At 38.1% G+C, this 17,126-nt stretch overlaps 1 protein-coding gene and 1 long non-coding RNA gene across 3 annotated transcripts in view; one reads left to right on the forward strand and one right to left on the reverse strand.

Annotated features, from left to right (window-relative positions):
* Positions 1 to 17,126, forward strand: part of Ror (tyrosine-protein kinase transmembrane receptor Ror) — a 231,417-nt gene that overhangs the window by 146,226 nt on the left and 68,065 nt on the right. The window lies entirely within an intron of this gene.
* Positions 1 to 17,126, reverse strand: part of LOC139769568 (uncharacterized) — an 81,264-nt gene that overhangs the window by 2,764 nt on the left and 61,374 nt on the right. The window lies entirely within an intron of this gene.

The following is a 17,126-nucleotide window of genomic DNA, read 5'->3' on the forward strand; positions in this document are numbered from 1 at the left end:
TGGCACCCGGCTGATGGACGAAAGTGTAGAATTTTATAGCCGCTCTCTCGCCGCATCTGAGTGCATGATGCGAAAAAATGCTCGCGTAAGTCGAGTCGGCTATAAATAATTCGTCCAGCGCGGAAACGCGCCGTAATTTACGATTAATTCGAACATGTATGTGTTCCTCTCTGTCTCTCTCTCTCTTTCTCTCCCGTTTACTTCCGCTCTCTATCTTTCCACTCACGACATTCAAATGCAAGAATTATGTGGCCCGCACGATTCCCGCCACTTTTCTCAGCGACAGGATCAAATGGTCGTCTGAATTATGACTTTTAGATTGCCCCCGTGCGAACGAATGAACCACAATGTAGAGAAAGAGAGAGAGAGAGAGAAAGAGAGAGAGAGAGAGAGAATCGGATCCTTAAACGATGGACATTCGATATAATGAATTTATTGCGCCGTTCTGAGTAATAATTACCGCCCTCGTACGAGGGACTTTCGGGGCCATCAGTCAATATCACGGTAAACGAATCGAGTCGTTGCATCGAGTACGTGATGCAATTATGGCAATCGCACGACTCTAATAAAACTGTAACTGAAAAATAATAGTTTTACAACAAAAATAGTTTTTCTTGCAACAATTATCAAAACTGCGCACTACTTCCATCATTCATTATTATATTTTTAGTCTTGATTTTTGTCTTATTCAAAAGCTAGAATAAAAGTTTAATAGTGATGTATAAAAAATATTAAAAAAGATTGACTTTATTTAATTAACTAACAATTTGTATGGAATGACATTATAAGTATTGCCTGCACTTTATAATGTTCTCCATTAAATATTTTGATAATTAAGTTACTTAAGAAATGTATTGTAGTCTTGAAATGGCGATCCGTTACGATTGTCAATATTCACGCAATCTATTAAACACACCTATTTGATGCGAAATTTACTCGTGCGTTGAACACACGATATTCCGTGTACATGGGTATAAACTAGAGAACCGACGGTCCTATTTAGCGGTGAATGCGCTTCTCGGATGCCGACGTATGCAAATATCGTATATATGATCGACGCTATCGGAGAAGATCGAATGCGACGAGGCCACATGCATTTTCACTCTGCCGATTCAATCCCGAGGGATCAAGCTTGAAGATGAAATGCATTATCTGCACGTTGAGAGTTTCATTATTAGATTTATTTATAGATACATGTTTCAAAAAGCTATACAAATTAACAAAAACGTTAAGAATTACAATAGATATTTCAGTAGAAGAAAAGAAATAATTGAACGTTTCTTCGTTGGTTCGTTATTTATTTTAATTTATATTTCGACAGTAAATAGAATGCGAAAATTTTTCTTATTTACTCTTGGTTTAAAAAATACATTTCTAATGTATTCTTTGAATAATAATTGATATACGCGTTTAGACCTACCTAGTGTACATTACGATTTGCTTTTGCTAGGATCAGTCCGTCTGCTCTGTGCTAATAACTCGCGCGTCGTTCGAAAATTCATCATCCGCGGTGGAAGCCGATCCATCAGCGCTCTTGTATGTACGCGCTTTGGATTTATTCCAACTATTTATCTCCCGCGATTAAACTCGACTCTCATCGAGGAGCACGAGGGCAAAAGAGAGAGCGATTCTACGAGCGATTGATGAAGCCCTCGGTCCGCCCATCGTCCTACGGGAATCAAAAACCATGTGGGAAGGGTTAATACGCGTCGCGCGCATCGTATTCGCGCGATAAATCAAAGGGATTTAATCAGCCGTTGCGATGGGGAAAAAATGAGGACGGGCGACTCGTTTCGCGGTTACACTCCTCTCGTTCCCATCAGTGTTAACTGTTATGCCAGGTCGTTGATCCATAAACGTCCTCAATGTAAAAATTAATGGCGCGTTATAAAAACATGAACTGTAGAAATTGAAAGGTTAATAGAAATATTAGATACGAGAGAACATGAAGGATAAATAAAAGAGGATATAACGACGATAAATGCAAATTAAAATTATACATAATACAGGAACCTTTAAAAGTTTAAAAATCCTTTAAAGCTGGATATTTAGAGTACCTATTTTTAGAGTTTGATGTTGCTGTCTTTTCTCTCTCTGTATATTATCGTTACGACTAATCCAGTCGCCTACGCAAATTATGTTCCTGGAAAGGCGATACAAGTTCTCAAGAATTACTAGTTCTCCGCAGCGATGACTGATCCGTATAGTCATTTCGGCTTAGCAAACCCACGGACCCGAGTTCAATATACTGCGGATATTCACATACATTTACACTTCATACGTACCTATATTACACAGTTTTTTTATTAGCAAAATTTCTATAAATATTCAAGAATAAAAGCAAAACGCAATTTGATCTAAGAAGAATAAAAAGATAAGGAATAAGAATAATAGAGTAAGAGTAAGAACAGAACTCGTATATGCGTTCGATATAGATGGAGCAGAACAGCAAAAGCTACAGTTTATTTTTATTTTATTCAACATGTAAAAAAAGATGCACACTAATTGATTATCGATAAGCAACTAATTGATATTTGTTGACTAATTCTACGTGAATTAATATTTCTCTCCATTTCTGCTTTCCCCCTCTCTTTCTCTCTCGCCTTAATAGTATACATGTCGAATGGAAAATTCGACGGGAAAATTCGGTTGGGCAGACTATGTCGTTAATTACCTCACAAAAATTCCACTCATGCTTGCTGCAAGTTTGATGGTGCAGGGTCCGTCATTTGTAGCTTTTTAATAACTTTTCACAACCTTAAATGTCCGGATGATTGAACTTCAAATTAAAACGTTGTTAATTTCGCGTCACAAATAATCAGAATTTGTCACTGTCACGTATAATGTATTTTGTTTGCGTTTTGTGAGATACTGGTAATGGAAAAAAAGGAACAAACTTAGCTGTTTCAAAATTTTAAATATACGACTATTGCAGTAAAACTAGAAATATAATATTCAACAAATTATAATATTTTTAATTAAGTATAGTTTTGAAAATATAAACTTCCCGTGACATTATTCATTTATTAACATTCTTATAGCCGAAAATTTTTTCGGTAGTAAATAATACAAGATTAAATAATAATTTCGACAAAATAATGAACACTGAACGATAGAAGAGAAGTCTTTTTCCCGGTTTCTGATAAATCGACGTCTTAAAAATACGTTTTTACATTTTTCCCACCACCCTCCCGTATTTCTAGTTGGAAACAGTAATTGCCAGACAGAGTGAAGCACGTCCTGGTCGTTAACTTGCTCGATCTAATTACGTTTGACCGTGAGGCCAAAATTCGATTTTGTCCAACTCGCGGCGGAATAAGTAAACCGCTGTGACGGTAGGGAGACACGGGGGGGGATTCGGAGGAACACTTAGACGGTGAAACAGAGTTAATTCACGCAACGAGGGGACAGCAACGGCGGACATTCGCGCCCCGGATAGATACGGGCGCGTTCGAAGATCTCTCTCCGCGGGGGTCCGCCTCTCGTCGTGTACCCCAACCTCTTCGAGGGCAACACACTCGTCACGGAACCCCTCGTGGCACGTGCAAGGACCCCGGCAGAGATTGGGGGTCGGGGCTGACGGAAGTGTCGGTGAAGGCTCGAAATAAGGTCGGGGGGACAAACGACTCTTTGAATTCTCGCGACATATGGGACATTCGCATCTATGTGTGTACATATATATATAGGGTGTTCGGCAATAGGTGACCCAGAGATATTTTCTACTGAAAAGTAAAACGATCTTTCTTTGAACGAAACTGTCGAGACAGCAATTGTCCATGAATATAAAATTTAAAAGGCAGATCGTGAAATGATCAAATTTCAGGAACGCGAACAAACAGCAAACTCTTACTCCTCAGTCAATTTCAAGTAGACTTTACTTTATAACGAAATGTTAACTTAGAGTTTATTTACTGAAACATTTAATGTTAGAGTGCCTCGAAGAACTTGCGAAGGCAGATGGCATCCAATTAAATTTTCGCAAAGGAAAATTACTTCAATCTTCGACAAGGAATATCGTCCAATTCGCCAAATGTTCCCTGTTATCCTATATGTACACCCTATATGTAATCCTACACATGACATACGTGACGTCCTCGGAATTGCTTTCTGGGCGTTACATTACGAGAATGATTCGTCGAGAAGATAATGACGCATCTTGCATTTCGTTCAGCGTGAAAGCATTTGAATTACCTCCATATAAAAACTGTATATCAAATTATGGAATATGACATTATCTAGATTTTATTGTATTTTTTATCTACCCTGACTCCAATTTTTCGAAGATTGATCGAGCACAATGCAATCTTTATAATATAAGGAAAACGTAAAAGGAAAAAGTCATTTATATATATATATATATCGTTCGAATTCAATATCATTGATGCGTAAATTAATAATATATAATTAATAAGAACTACTCTCTAGCTATTACATATATATCTAAATAATCTAATTTAGTTTAATAAACAGATTTGTTAATACAAATCGCAAGATATTTAATCAGAGGAGTTTCTTTGCGAGAAGGAGAAACAGCTTAAGAATTATTTCTTAAATTTTCCTGAAAAATGCTCACATTCATGTTTTTATTTTTATTTCGTACAGTACCGTTAGTCAGAAAGTCGTAATGAGATGTACACGCGGAGAACAGCGATCGACCCTCCTGAAACTCACGCTCGTTCTCGACAAGGACGAAAAAACGTGCATTCCCTGTACGAGAATAATAAAAATATCGCGAACGCGTTTTCAAACGACAAAACGGCGCATGTCGAGTGCCCGTTGTCATTACGTCATTGCGACTGGCAGAGCGATTCACGAGAGATGCGTACGATGTCGAAGATGTCGTCGGTGTATCACTCGTTCCCGTGCGCGAGAATGCAATGGCATGTTTACGGCCGCAGAACATGACGCTTTAATTATAAAAGGCCACGGTTACTGCACGGACATGTCAGCGACTCGACGAGAGCCAGCTCGCGAAAACTGCGGTTATATATAAACCAGAGAACAGATTGCATTCCTTCAGTTTAGTTCACTTTCAGTGGATATAATACGCGAAGCTCTTTCGCTTTTATTTCTGTGATTTTTTTATTTCTCACACAAATAAGGGAAAGAGAAGGTAGTATAGCAGTTGGACATGAATATATCAACACTTTTAACTTTCCATTTTCAACTATTCGCTTAAAAATATTTTTTTCTTTCCTCTTTTTTTATATTACAATTTAAAAAATATGCACTACATAACTGTATTAATTTAATAACTTGCAGTATCATTCGATATCAATAAAATGAAATCGAATTGAACTGAATGCAGTGTGCTCTCTGCTTAATAATAGCGATGCCGTAAACTTTCGTAGCAACGTGCAATGGAACGTAATGAAAGGAATGCGCGCTTGTGGACCGAAATGCGGTCTGATTGATGCTTTAAGAATTTATCAGAGAGTGGGACTCGTAATAGTGCCGCGCCGATCGAATGTCATTCAGCAGTTTATTCCATCGGGGCTACTAATATTGATTCAATATCTCAAATACTGAGATCGACTCGCGTGCTCTGAGCTTCGTGGCTCGGAATAATCGAATAAAGGAACGTAATAATTCGTTGGAATATTGTACCTAATCTCAGATGATATGAATTCATAAAAAGAATGCACGAAACCTTTCCGTAGAAGAGCTTATAATATGATTCCAAATATAGGAATAAATAGGAATAAATAGGAATAAAAATAGAAATAAATATAAGAAAATATGTAAAATCTTTCTGTGCATACCTATCTATAATCATGCAATGAAGAAATTTTATAAAATATATTATATATATACACGGAATTTTTAATAATTGGTTAAACTTTGATTAAAAATATGATTTGATGTTTGATACTTTCTTGAGTATTATATTTATATTGATAAGTTAATCTATGAAGATGTATGATCTGAGACAATTACAAGTTTTCAAATTAAGCAAAATTGACATAAAATATCGCGTTATAAATCCGTATATAATTCGGAAAATATATATTAAATGTACATTATCTTTTATTCCATCAAGTTTGCTATTCAATGGCCTCATAATCGCGTAGAGGAACGTTAACCTAATCCCATTTAATCTAGCTCCGCTAATATAACGCTAATAAATTCATCGCTAATCTCTTTCTATCGATCGCGGCGGTTAATCAAGTTATATTGCAGCAGATCTCATGCCGATCGGCATGCGGCGATTGGGCAAAACGAATGAGCTTAGAAGCTCGGCAAAAAGACTTCTATTAGAATAATTATACAGTAGCTGGATCAGGCCAATCGTCCCAGATCCCGGTCGACGCATACAAATCACGCAATCTCATTGTTCCGCTCGTGCCAATATCAAGCCGTAGATACACCCCGGGCTAAATTGCCGGACAAACAGAAACGTCAACGTACGCGTTCTTTTCCCGCCGGCTTTCTCATCGAATCGTATAAGTGGCGGAAAAAACAGGGAGCGTATCGCCTAGTTATTTAAATGCATCTCTCATCATCCCCTACATGTATCTCTCTCTCACATCTTTCTCACTTAAAATAGCATGATTAAGTATGTTTTATTACTATCAAAAGTGTTAATAACTTATTTAATTTAAATAAAGATTACCTATATGGCTAATAAATTATCAATTTAATTATAAAAAAATCTTTCTAGGCATTATTTGATTAAATTCTGAAGTAAAAAATATTAATGCTTTATAGTTTTTTGTCAATCATACAGTGCCATTTAATATTCCCTTATTTTTCCTGTTTTTTTTTTTTCAATATTAACAACCGGATTATAAAACAGAGCGGTCGGGAAACGGCTTTGTTTTGTAATAACAAAGTTTTAGATAAACGTGTTAAAATCGGCCATTATTTTTTTTTTATAATCTGCGTATATATTGACCATAGTTGATTTGCATCTTATTCGCTTATGCCTTTGGGACAAGGGATTGCGATTTTAGGATCAAAACGGAGACTGCGCATCGCGGGGTATTAGCCGGGAAAGATAAACAAGGTCGCGTGACCCGTATATCGCTCCCTCGCCGATCGTATGTCGATTCCGTGCTATAAGTCCGCCGGTGCATAATCTTCGAATATTACAATATGCCCTCGGAGGGTGACGTTCGATAATTCTACGCGGGCTAATTCTCGATGCCCCGTGTTCCCTTTTTGTCCTAGATCAATATCACAGCGGCGGGTGCGCCGGTAAAAGCTCGACAAACTTTAGCCGGGATCCTAAATGACGAGTTCCCATAAGCCCATGGAGCGGAGATGTGTGTTTGAATTTAGTACGGAATATTAATGCTTTCGCTGAATCAGTATATTGAATATCGCAATTATCGATGCCGCTTGGCCTCGTTAAAAAGTACTCTATCTAGGCGCCATCCGGTATTACAGGTTTTGTAATTTCGTGTTGAAATGAATGAGGGTATAAGATCATATTAATGTTAATCGCTAGCCGTTTCGCATCGTCGCGACGTCTCAGGATGAATCTTTACATTGCCTTGAATAAAATATCCGGCGAGTGAACGAGCAAGGGAACGACGAGAAGTAAAAAGTATATGCGACGTGGAAGTCCCTTTTTATTAAACCGTCCTGTCATATCGCGACGGATACTGGCGAAGACAATTTCTAAAGAACGCAGTTTGGAATGGGTTAAATAAATATTTTATTTTCGATCGGGGGACTCTCCCCCTTTCTCTTCTCTCTCTCTCTTTCTTTCTCGTATGAATTTCGCTCGATTTGTCAACGTCGCTCAGAGAAGATCTCAGACGAACATACGACCTTCGAGAATCAATTCAAGTGGCATCGAGTACATTTGCCGGAAACGAATAAGCGAATCGTTGAAGAACAAATCTAGAGCGAGAGCGAATGCGAGAGAAGAGGTGCCGTCAAGAATGATCTATCGACAAATGCGTCCTAAGCCGTTAGTCTAAACTGATTTATACAGAGTTTTGAAAACTACTAACAATACTTAAATGTATTTTTAGTTATGGATCTCGTAAATTTGAAATTTTCTTTTTTCAGAAAAAATTTTATAAGATTATTATTATGAGCCTTTATAATTACCATTATATGGAGGGGTAAAGCCATGGTGTAAGTCAAATTTTTTTAAATATTGACTCGTGTGCATAGATGCAATCTATACAATATATAAATTGCATCTATGCATACGAGACAATATTTTAAAAAATTTGACACACCACTATGGCTTTTACTCCTCCATATGTTAAATATTTCGGCACGCTATATTAAAGCTTATATGAAATTACTGCCGAAGTCCAGTGAAATTCATTGAAAGACGTTGTGTTATCTTCTTATATCTTATACCATGTCTAATTTATTAAAGTTTTTGACTTTAGCAGAAAGTAATCATTACATAAGAAAACAATGCTCTCGATATTAAAACATTTTTCCATACCTTCCCGAACATCGTGGATGATTATTCGATTGAAATACTGTGTAATCGACTGTTGTGAAAAATTTAACGAGATTTCGAAGCGAAGGGAAGATAGAAATAAATACGTTCAACCGCGAGAGATCGCCTCTCCTTTCAAGACGAACTCCGTGCGATTTATCAGCACGGATCAGTCGAACCGTACGGGACGAGCATTCGATTCCGAAGGATAGATATCTTCATGTGGAATTGATTTCGTCGGTGTGAAACAAGTCGACGAACGGAGGAAGGACGAGACGGTAGCGTGTAATAAAAGGCGCAACAGGGAATATCGAGTTCTCGGGCGTGCAGGCGCGAACGAGCCGCGAGATTGCGATCGATAAGTCGTTATCTTCTTTTCTTCGTTTCTTGCACCGAAGAGGAACTACTCATTTCGCGGTGCGCTATCATGGGATTGCAACCTTGGTCTTGAACATGCGGCCGCGAAAACTGGCAGATGTATCCTTGGACGATGTTAAGGAATGCTCCTAAATACATTTCTTGCTAAATAGAGAAACATTATTTCTATCATACTTATTTTTGAGATATTAATTAAAATACGAAAATTAATTCTCCACAAAAAGTATTATTTTGTTTGTTTCAATTTATTACTATACGTAATAAACAAACTACAATGCACCTTATTTTTTATAATATTTTATGCATGATTTATACATATAAGTTCATTGGTCATTTATTCGCGGAACTATTTTGAGTTTTAGAAGTAAGAGCAATGGCTAGTTGGCTCTCAATCAAGACATCCATTTCTCGCTCCGCGCAAACCTCTTTCGATTTATCACGATCGATTCCATCTTGATTTATCGCAAATCGATGGAAACCACCCGTGCGAGCATTGGGTTTTGCTAGGACATCGAAAAAGAGAGAGGGAGCGGAGATTATTACTGAATTCATATATGTATATAACATTTTTCATACATTAGGCACTATGCGGTCACTGATTTTCGATTTTTCATAGAGATTCTATTACAGATATTTGTTTTTTATTTTTATTTAGGAATTATATGATAACGTAAAAAACGTTACATAATAATTATATATTATCAATTGAATATTTTGAGTTGTATTATCTAAATGGAATTTTTCAAAAGAAAAACATATGAGCACTTTTTATCCTTGTTTCTATAGAGTTAACTTCCGAATGAACATTGCCCTTTCAAGAATCGATTCGTGCGTATTGATCACGACAGACGAGCAAGAAAAGCGAAGTCAGGACGAAAAGACGCAACAAGAAATCGAACTCCCGGCGGTACACGCGTGAACAAGCCCGCGAACTCGGTATTGTCCTTCGTAGCGGCCCTTCGTTCTGCCGGACCTTCCTTGCGTCCATTCGATTCTGCATTCACCTCACTCGTGATATCCATGCTCCATACTCCCCCGACTCGTTGCTTTCCGGTTAGAGCTTCTCGTCGTCGAGCGAAACGACGAGTTGCCCGGGTTTCGTCGACGAACAACTTGAAACTCAATCTAACGGGTCTCTCATCGTCTTCCCTCCCGTATACCCTTCGCCTGCCAAGCATCGCGTCCTCGTCCTTCCTCTGGGGCCCTTTCGATACCCACCGCTTCGACTTTTACGGCCCTCCCGGTCATAGAGGGAAGGTGTTCCTGATTTTGCAGGAAACGTAACTTTGCAACGCACGTGCCTCGTGGCGATGTGAAATAGAGAGCTTTTTCTCTAGAAAAATAGAGTAGGGTCTACAAAAAAAAAGTTCGCGAAATTTGTATCTAACCATCCAATCAAGATAGTAGTTTGTACGAAAGTGTATTAAAGCAGAGGAGATAGTCTACCACAATCCTTTAAATTGTGGCCGTATACTTTTTATAGACAGAAGTAATTATAGTATGGAATATTTATTTCGATAATTATTTACATGTATTTACCTAATAACAAATCATCTCTACGTAACATTATAATTATAGAAAAATATTAACATTACATCTCTCAGCTCCTTTTTGGAAAAATATCATTCTTTATAATCTTAATCTTATGTCGATATATTTTCAGATAATAGCATTACACATATATAAATATGATAAATAAATTTTTGTGAGAGAAATCTCAGACTCCAAAACATGATTGAATCTGTAAGTCTATCTCCAAGTGGAAAATTTTTTGAAAGTACGTGTAAAAAGTAAAATCCGTTCTCCAATCCGGAAATATTCAGACATCGTGACAAGTGGGAAGAAGAATACATTCACTATCGCGACGTTACTTCGACACACTCGAGGTAGACCCGAACGCAAAGCACGCTCTCGATTTCCTTACACCTTCGATCCCCGGATAACTGTAGCCATTATGTTTGCCACTCTCCCCTGCGTTTCGAGAGGTTCGAAATCCTTTTAGAATGTCTTTCGAATCCTCGTTCCGTGTTCCGCACCTCCTGCGTAGGAGCGAACGTCTTATGTCGTCGAGGAGACGTGAAGTCAGGCTCGACAGACATTCGATTGAATCGAAATAGCATTAAAAAAGATTTCGATGGAATCGATTAGTTGTAAAAAAAGCACGCTGTATCCATTTGGTTCGTTTTAGCTTCGCGCTTTTTAATCTCCGAAAATTTCCCACGTAGAAGTAACATGAATAGTTAAGGAATATTAAAATAATTAATTTCAATAAATAGAAATATAATTTTCGTCGAGATATACTTATTTTTCAACAGAATACTGATTGACGAAAGCTCTCTATTAACTTTGGAACTATTGTATTTATAATAGGTAATAAAATGTGATATTAAAACGAAGAGTATCTAATTTCTAGTTACTAGTTTCAGTAAATATTAACTTTAATTTATAACTACACAGCAATCAACAAAATATTAATAATATATAACGTGATAATTAATTATATTACTAGTTTATTATTAGTTCCATTAGGAATGCATAACTTATTTCACTATAAACTCATTTCGTGCTGTTTTTAGCGTTATATCGCACAATATTCACGAGTTCACAAACGGTTGTTGAGATGCAAAGAAACACGGAATGCGAAATTCTAAAAGAATGCCGAAGTTTACTTCACGGCGAAAGAAACATCACCGACATGCTTGCCTCGCGAATACGCAAGTGCCTGCGAACAACGTGTCGAGTCACTTCGAGGGAGGAAACGGAGCAGGGAAAAAAACCGAGAGACTCGGCCGTGAGAAGAAGGGAAGGGTCCCTTTAATGGGGAAAGCTCTGGATTTTGCAGCATAACGCGGGGACGACCCTGCAGCTACAAAGAATCACTCGGCGCCCCTCAAGCACCGAGAAAGCCACGGCGAAGTTTTCAGACCGGTTCATGCAGGGACAGCTTCTAAAGAGCCCAATCCGCGCCACCCTTCGAATCAGAGAGGGGAAGCATCGATGAAAATAATACGCGAGAAATATTCGTCGGCTCATTGGCTCGACGAGCTGGAGCACTGCTCCGCTGTGTTGCTTACAATCGAGTAATTATTACGACATCTTTGCGGCATTTCATTGTTTCGAGCTGTAACGATTGCTTTAATTAAAGGAATTAAAGGAACTCAAGTGGTTCCAGAAGTTTTTGTACAAAAAGTTATAATAAGAGCAAAACACCTGTTATTTTCCGCCCCAAACCACAGCATCGCGCGCGTATTAATTATTATTTAGTAGAAAAACTTTCGTTTAATGAAGAGGATAATTTAGCGATGAAATAAGGTAAGAAATTTGGGCGTTGTCTCCCCTCATGGCATTGTCCCTTTCCATTCTCTTTTTATCAGTACATGTACTAGACGATTGGTTCATACAAATAATGGCAATATTTGAGTCCCTTTTCCCTTAAGACTACTGTGTTCTGCTCGTGTCAAGCGACAATGATCAAACAGCAACTCGGCCTAATTGAGTAACGTTTGCGATTACAGCGATCGCTGGCCGATAGTATAATTTCCGCCGGGCTTAAGAGTCTAAATTTTTAAATGAGCCTTATGCGAGAACTCGCGACACGCATGCCGCGTATATCGACTGCGCGATACCGGGGTTAATAGTCACCACAAAACAGTCGGTTCCGTGACCCAGGGAGACACGAAAAGCAGATCTCGAAAATGCGCACGCACTTCGATCCACCGTAAGATACGCGGGTCAACGAGACCAACGGCGGCTCATTTTAATGCGTCGCTGATTGCGACTTGTCGCGTATTTAAGTCGCATGTGGGAGGAAGAGAAAGAGAGAGAAAGAGAAAGGCGCGACTTACACCGACTGTGTGATAACCCAAGCGAACGAACATAACTGGTCGCTCGAGTAAATATAACGAAGAGAATAAGGCGAGGCAAAGGGCGCATACCTGGGGATAACATTAATCTTATTCCACGGAAAAATATGGGCGTAATATAGATTAAGGCGTTTTAAGATCTCCAGTAGCGCCAGTCGCATTTTACATTACACGCACGTGCGCTTGTAGCGTCACGTAATAAATTTTACCGGGTGCTTTGGTTATTCCGCGATAAGGCATTCAGATTGCACAATTTTCGCTCGGCGTTTCTGGAAGAAAAGATCAGATATTACGACGGCTAGTGACTTTACTTACTAGTGTTGCTGACAGTGCACTTCGCGACGCAATGGCCAGAGCACAAGATCGCTCCGTTCTTGGCTGGCAAAGTTGAGGGAAAAAAAAATAATTCGTACTTTAGATATTGATATCAAAGTAGCGTGCGAAATTAATCAAAGTGCATAAAAACGATGTTACAGTCAGGGATTGTACAACTGACATGCCATCGTTTCTGTATTCTATCCATGTAAAATGCATCACGCAATCCTCGTCTGCCAAAGAGCCATAATGTACTCAGTGTTCGACGATTCCCCAGTCCACGGTGATGCCAATCCCGCTTAACGAGCCCTCTTTTGCCAACACGCCGTTATGACGTGGCCGATTTTGAAAAACCAAAATCACCCCGGGACGAGAGTTCTTTCTCTCGCACGATGGAGAGGACTTTTCTCTCCGGATCCCTCCTCATCCCCTTCTATGTATCTCTCCATCTTCGTCGATCCCTCTCCTATTCCCTCGTACGTTCCTCTTTGTCCCATCGTTGCCGCAGGGGTTGCGTGGATACATCCGCGTAGGGGCGAATCTCACCCCTTAAGCCTGCTCTCGCAGACTCGGGTGAGAGAATACGTAGTCGCCCCTTTTAGCTCCACGCTTTGATGTCCACCCAGGTCAGGATATCCCTGGTCCTCGAACCTCCTTCCACGAGCAGCTAGAGGAAGTGCGCGGTGTATCCGCATGTTCCTCCAATTAACCAGAACCCTTTGCGTCTTAATTACCGCGGAATGCGCCCTTAAAGAACGACACCACTTGCGGCCGCCGTGCAAATGAGCGACGCCCAGGCAAATTGCGCGTGTCTCTTGCCGGTGATGTTCCCTGTTGCTGTCGTCGCTGGTTTCTCATACAGAAATATTTTTCTCTGAATTATCTTATCTATAATTATCTATGTGTAGAATTGGCGAATTTGAAAGACGAAGTTGTACCGTGCAGGGAAGTAAACAAAATCGTAGACAAAGGACAAAGTTAATATTTTGTGTCGACATATGTAATCTTAACTTAAAGATTAGAAACTGCGTATAATTACTGTACAATCACTAACTAGAAAACAGCATAATTTTTAAGTTATTAGAAAAGAAGATTGTAAAAGAAATTATATACAATGAAAATGAACATTATAATAGTAAAGTAGGAAATGTATTAGAAAATTGAGACTCTTAGACTCTATAATTCATATTCATAAATGCTCCTTTATAGAATTCATTGTATAGAAAGACAGATATATAAAATACTATCGAATTTCTTTTAGCAACTTTAACTTTAATTCTAAGTAAGGAGTTAAAAAATTATTTTTAACTTTATATTTTTGTAAAAGAAATTGTTTTCTCGGAACTCGTTATCTGGAAATGTTTACAATAGTTTCACTGTCTGGTCCAGACTCAAATCGATAGAGGTATGACAATATACATTCGCCGCACATGTGCGAAACGTCTCTCGGGCGCGAACCGTTCGACCGTGCCGACCTTTTGTGCTTTTTCCTCGATTTGGATTTGCACTCGTGTATTGGCCGAACCTTTCCTTCTGATTTGATATTTCCTATTCGCTTTTATCCTGATATATTCATGAGAGAGAGAGAGAGAGAGAGAGAGAGAGAGAGAGAGAGAGAGAGAGAGAGAGAGAGAGAGAGAGAGAGAGAGAGAGAACAACTTACGTCTGCTCTCTTTCTCATGCGTGCATAAAAATTCTAGAGAACATAAATCAATTTCGAGAAATCACACGTAAGAAGAAGAGGAAGTATTTAATTGACAAAAGTATCTACTCTATTGCATATTTTGTCCTCTCTACATATTTGAAAAAAAAACCAACGATATGAAATAAAATGACATTATTGAAATATTTCAATAATCGCGCGAAACGCATATTACAATATAGATAGACCGCTAATTATAAAAAAATATAACATGATAAAATATATTATTTTTTAATTTATTAAATTTTTGGGTAATTTTATTAACGCGTATGGTATGATACTTTTATCGATATTATCAAATGTGTTACGAGAAATTTACTCTTTTCGTTCATGTAGGATAGATCAGATAGAACAATATTCTCTATTTTTTTTTTATTATGCTTACTTTGATGCGGAAATTGTCAAATGTTGATTATTGTCATGATATTGTTTAAGTGTACGCCGTATCGACTCACTGTTATTTTTTCCCGTAAATAAAAATCTACTCTCGTTTGCAGCATACGCATCGTGCTTCCTCTAAAGTCAAGCTTTCTTACCCCGGTTTGTTCGGCGACGTATAGTAGTAGAATATTGCAAGCCCGCGGTTCGATGGAAAGAAAAACAGAGCCGTCTAAAGTGTGTTTGCCGGGGCAAATATGCTTCCCCTCGCGAGAGACGTTTCCCATATACTCTGTACATGTATACAGTCTCGGGATTTATTCTAGAATTCTTTTACAACGTAATAAATCGCGAGAGAAATATCTGACTCCATCTGTGAACATATTGTATTCCGAATTCCATCTCGATTAGTTTTTTTACAATCTTTCGAGCTTTCCGTAAGGAAGATTTTATGCGAGATTCGCTAAAAAGAGGATTCTCAAAAAAGAAATTTATAGTCTGAGAACAGATTATGTTAAGTATAGGATGTGCTGAGTATATAATTAAATAATAATGACGTGTATAATTTTATATGAAAAAAGATTATAAAATCAATACAGCTGTAGATTTTTATCAGGGTGTTCTAATTTATCGATTATATTATTCGTACAGAAGATGCACATAAGGACCGATATGATATTAGCGAAAACGGATTCTCGTGTTTCCACACAAATACAAGTAATATAATAATCTAATTTTTGTTACAGCGAAATATATAATCTGCAGGATAATAAATTTTCGCTCGTATGACAATAATAACCCTTCACATTCGGGTGTCTGAGCACAGTGAAAACATCCGCTCTCCGCTTCCGAATGCTTCCCCCTCTTGGCCATGGTCACCCTCGCGTTTCGATTTTCCGCGTCTCGAGACACAGGCACGGTCGCTGCCAACGACACGCGCTGCGGTATGTAAAACGGCTTAAGCGCGAAATAGCGAAAGCCGAGAACCCCGGGAATCAAAGTAATTAACATTTCATATTCGCCGCGTACATACACGCAGACACGTATAAGTCGTAGCGGCGCGATTTCTCACGGCGGAATGCACACCGGCGCGACGGGACGCAGACGAGAATGCGGTTAAATCGCGAAGGATCGTGATCACTTCTGCCGCAGGCGTAAGGGAAGGATGTTTGTGTTATTTCTGAACTACCGCTGTGCGAAAGTGGTCACGCTGATGTTTATTAAAGATTAAATCAACTACCAGAATATGTTATACAACATAATCAAGTCTGGCTGATAATGTTAAATTACCACTATAATACAATTTATTACAAAACGGTATAATTATCAAGATATAATAAAGTATATTATTGATAATACGAGCAATATGTAATAATCAAAATTCTAATTTTACTGGAACTATAAAGCTAATGGGGAATTATATAGAAATTTCTATTAATGCAAACATATGTTTATATTAATTGCCAACTGCATCAAAATATATTCAGTTTCTAACAATCTAAGTGGAAGATAAATTATTGTTTCTGTGGCTACATTTTTGGAAAATTACTAAAAATATTTTATCTCTTCTTTTATTTAAAAAATATTTATATACACGACTGTAATTATTATTTCAATAACATAAAGATTATACAGTTTACGAGTTACGGTTGAACGAATAATAACATATTACTATACTTACGCAAGATATTTGTATTATAAACATATTGTTACTTATATCTTTAATAGAAATATGATATTTCAATTCTCTTATATGCTTTTACCTTCTTGGCAAACTTCTATGTGCGCTTTACGAATAAGATATTCATATTCTTTGATCGGACACCGATAAATCGTAATGATTGTTGAAAAACGACAGTACACTCTCTTCTTCGCAGGCGAGAAAATTTTATTTGGAGGACAAAACGACATACTTATAAACGAGCTTTTCGAAGGGTTACCGAGTGAGGGCTCTAATTTTCCTTAATAGGCTTAGAGGCGTGCTTGTAAAGCGATCTAATTATCCGCTCGAGTAACTCCAACCTTTTGGGCCAACTATAGCTGCTCGGAGAAAAATACGACGTCGAATGTGATATTAAAC

The sequence above is a fragment of the Temnothorax nylanderi genome, unplaced genomic scaffold (genome assembly GCF_030848795.1).
Source record: "Temnothorax nylanderi isolate EJ_2023f unplaced genomic scaffold, tnyl_v1.0 TNYL_tig0023_pilon, whole genome shotgun sequence".
Lineage (NCBI taxonomy): Eukaryota > Metazoa > Arthropoda > Insecta > Hymenoptera > Formicidae > Temnothorax > Temnothorax nylanderi.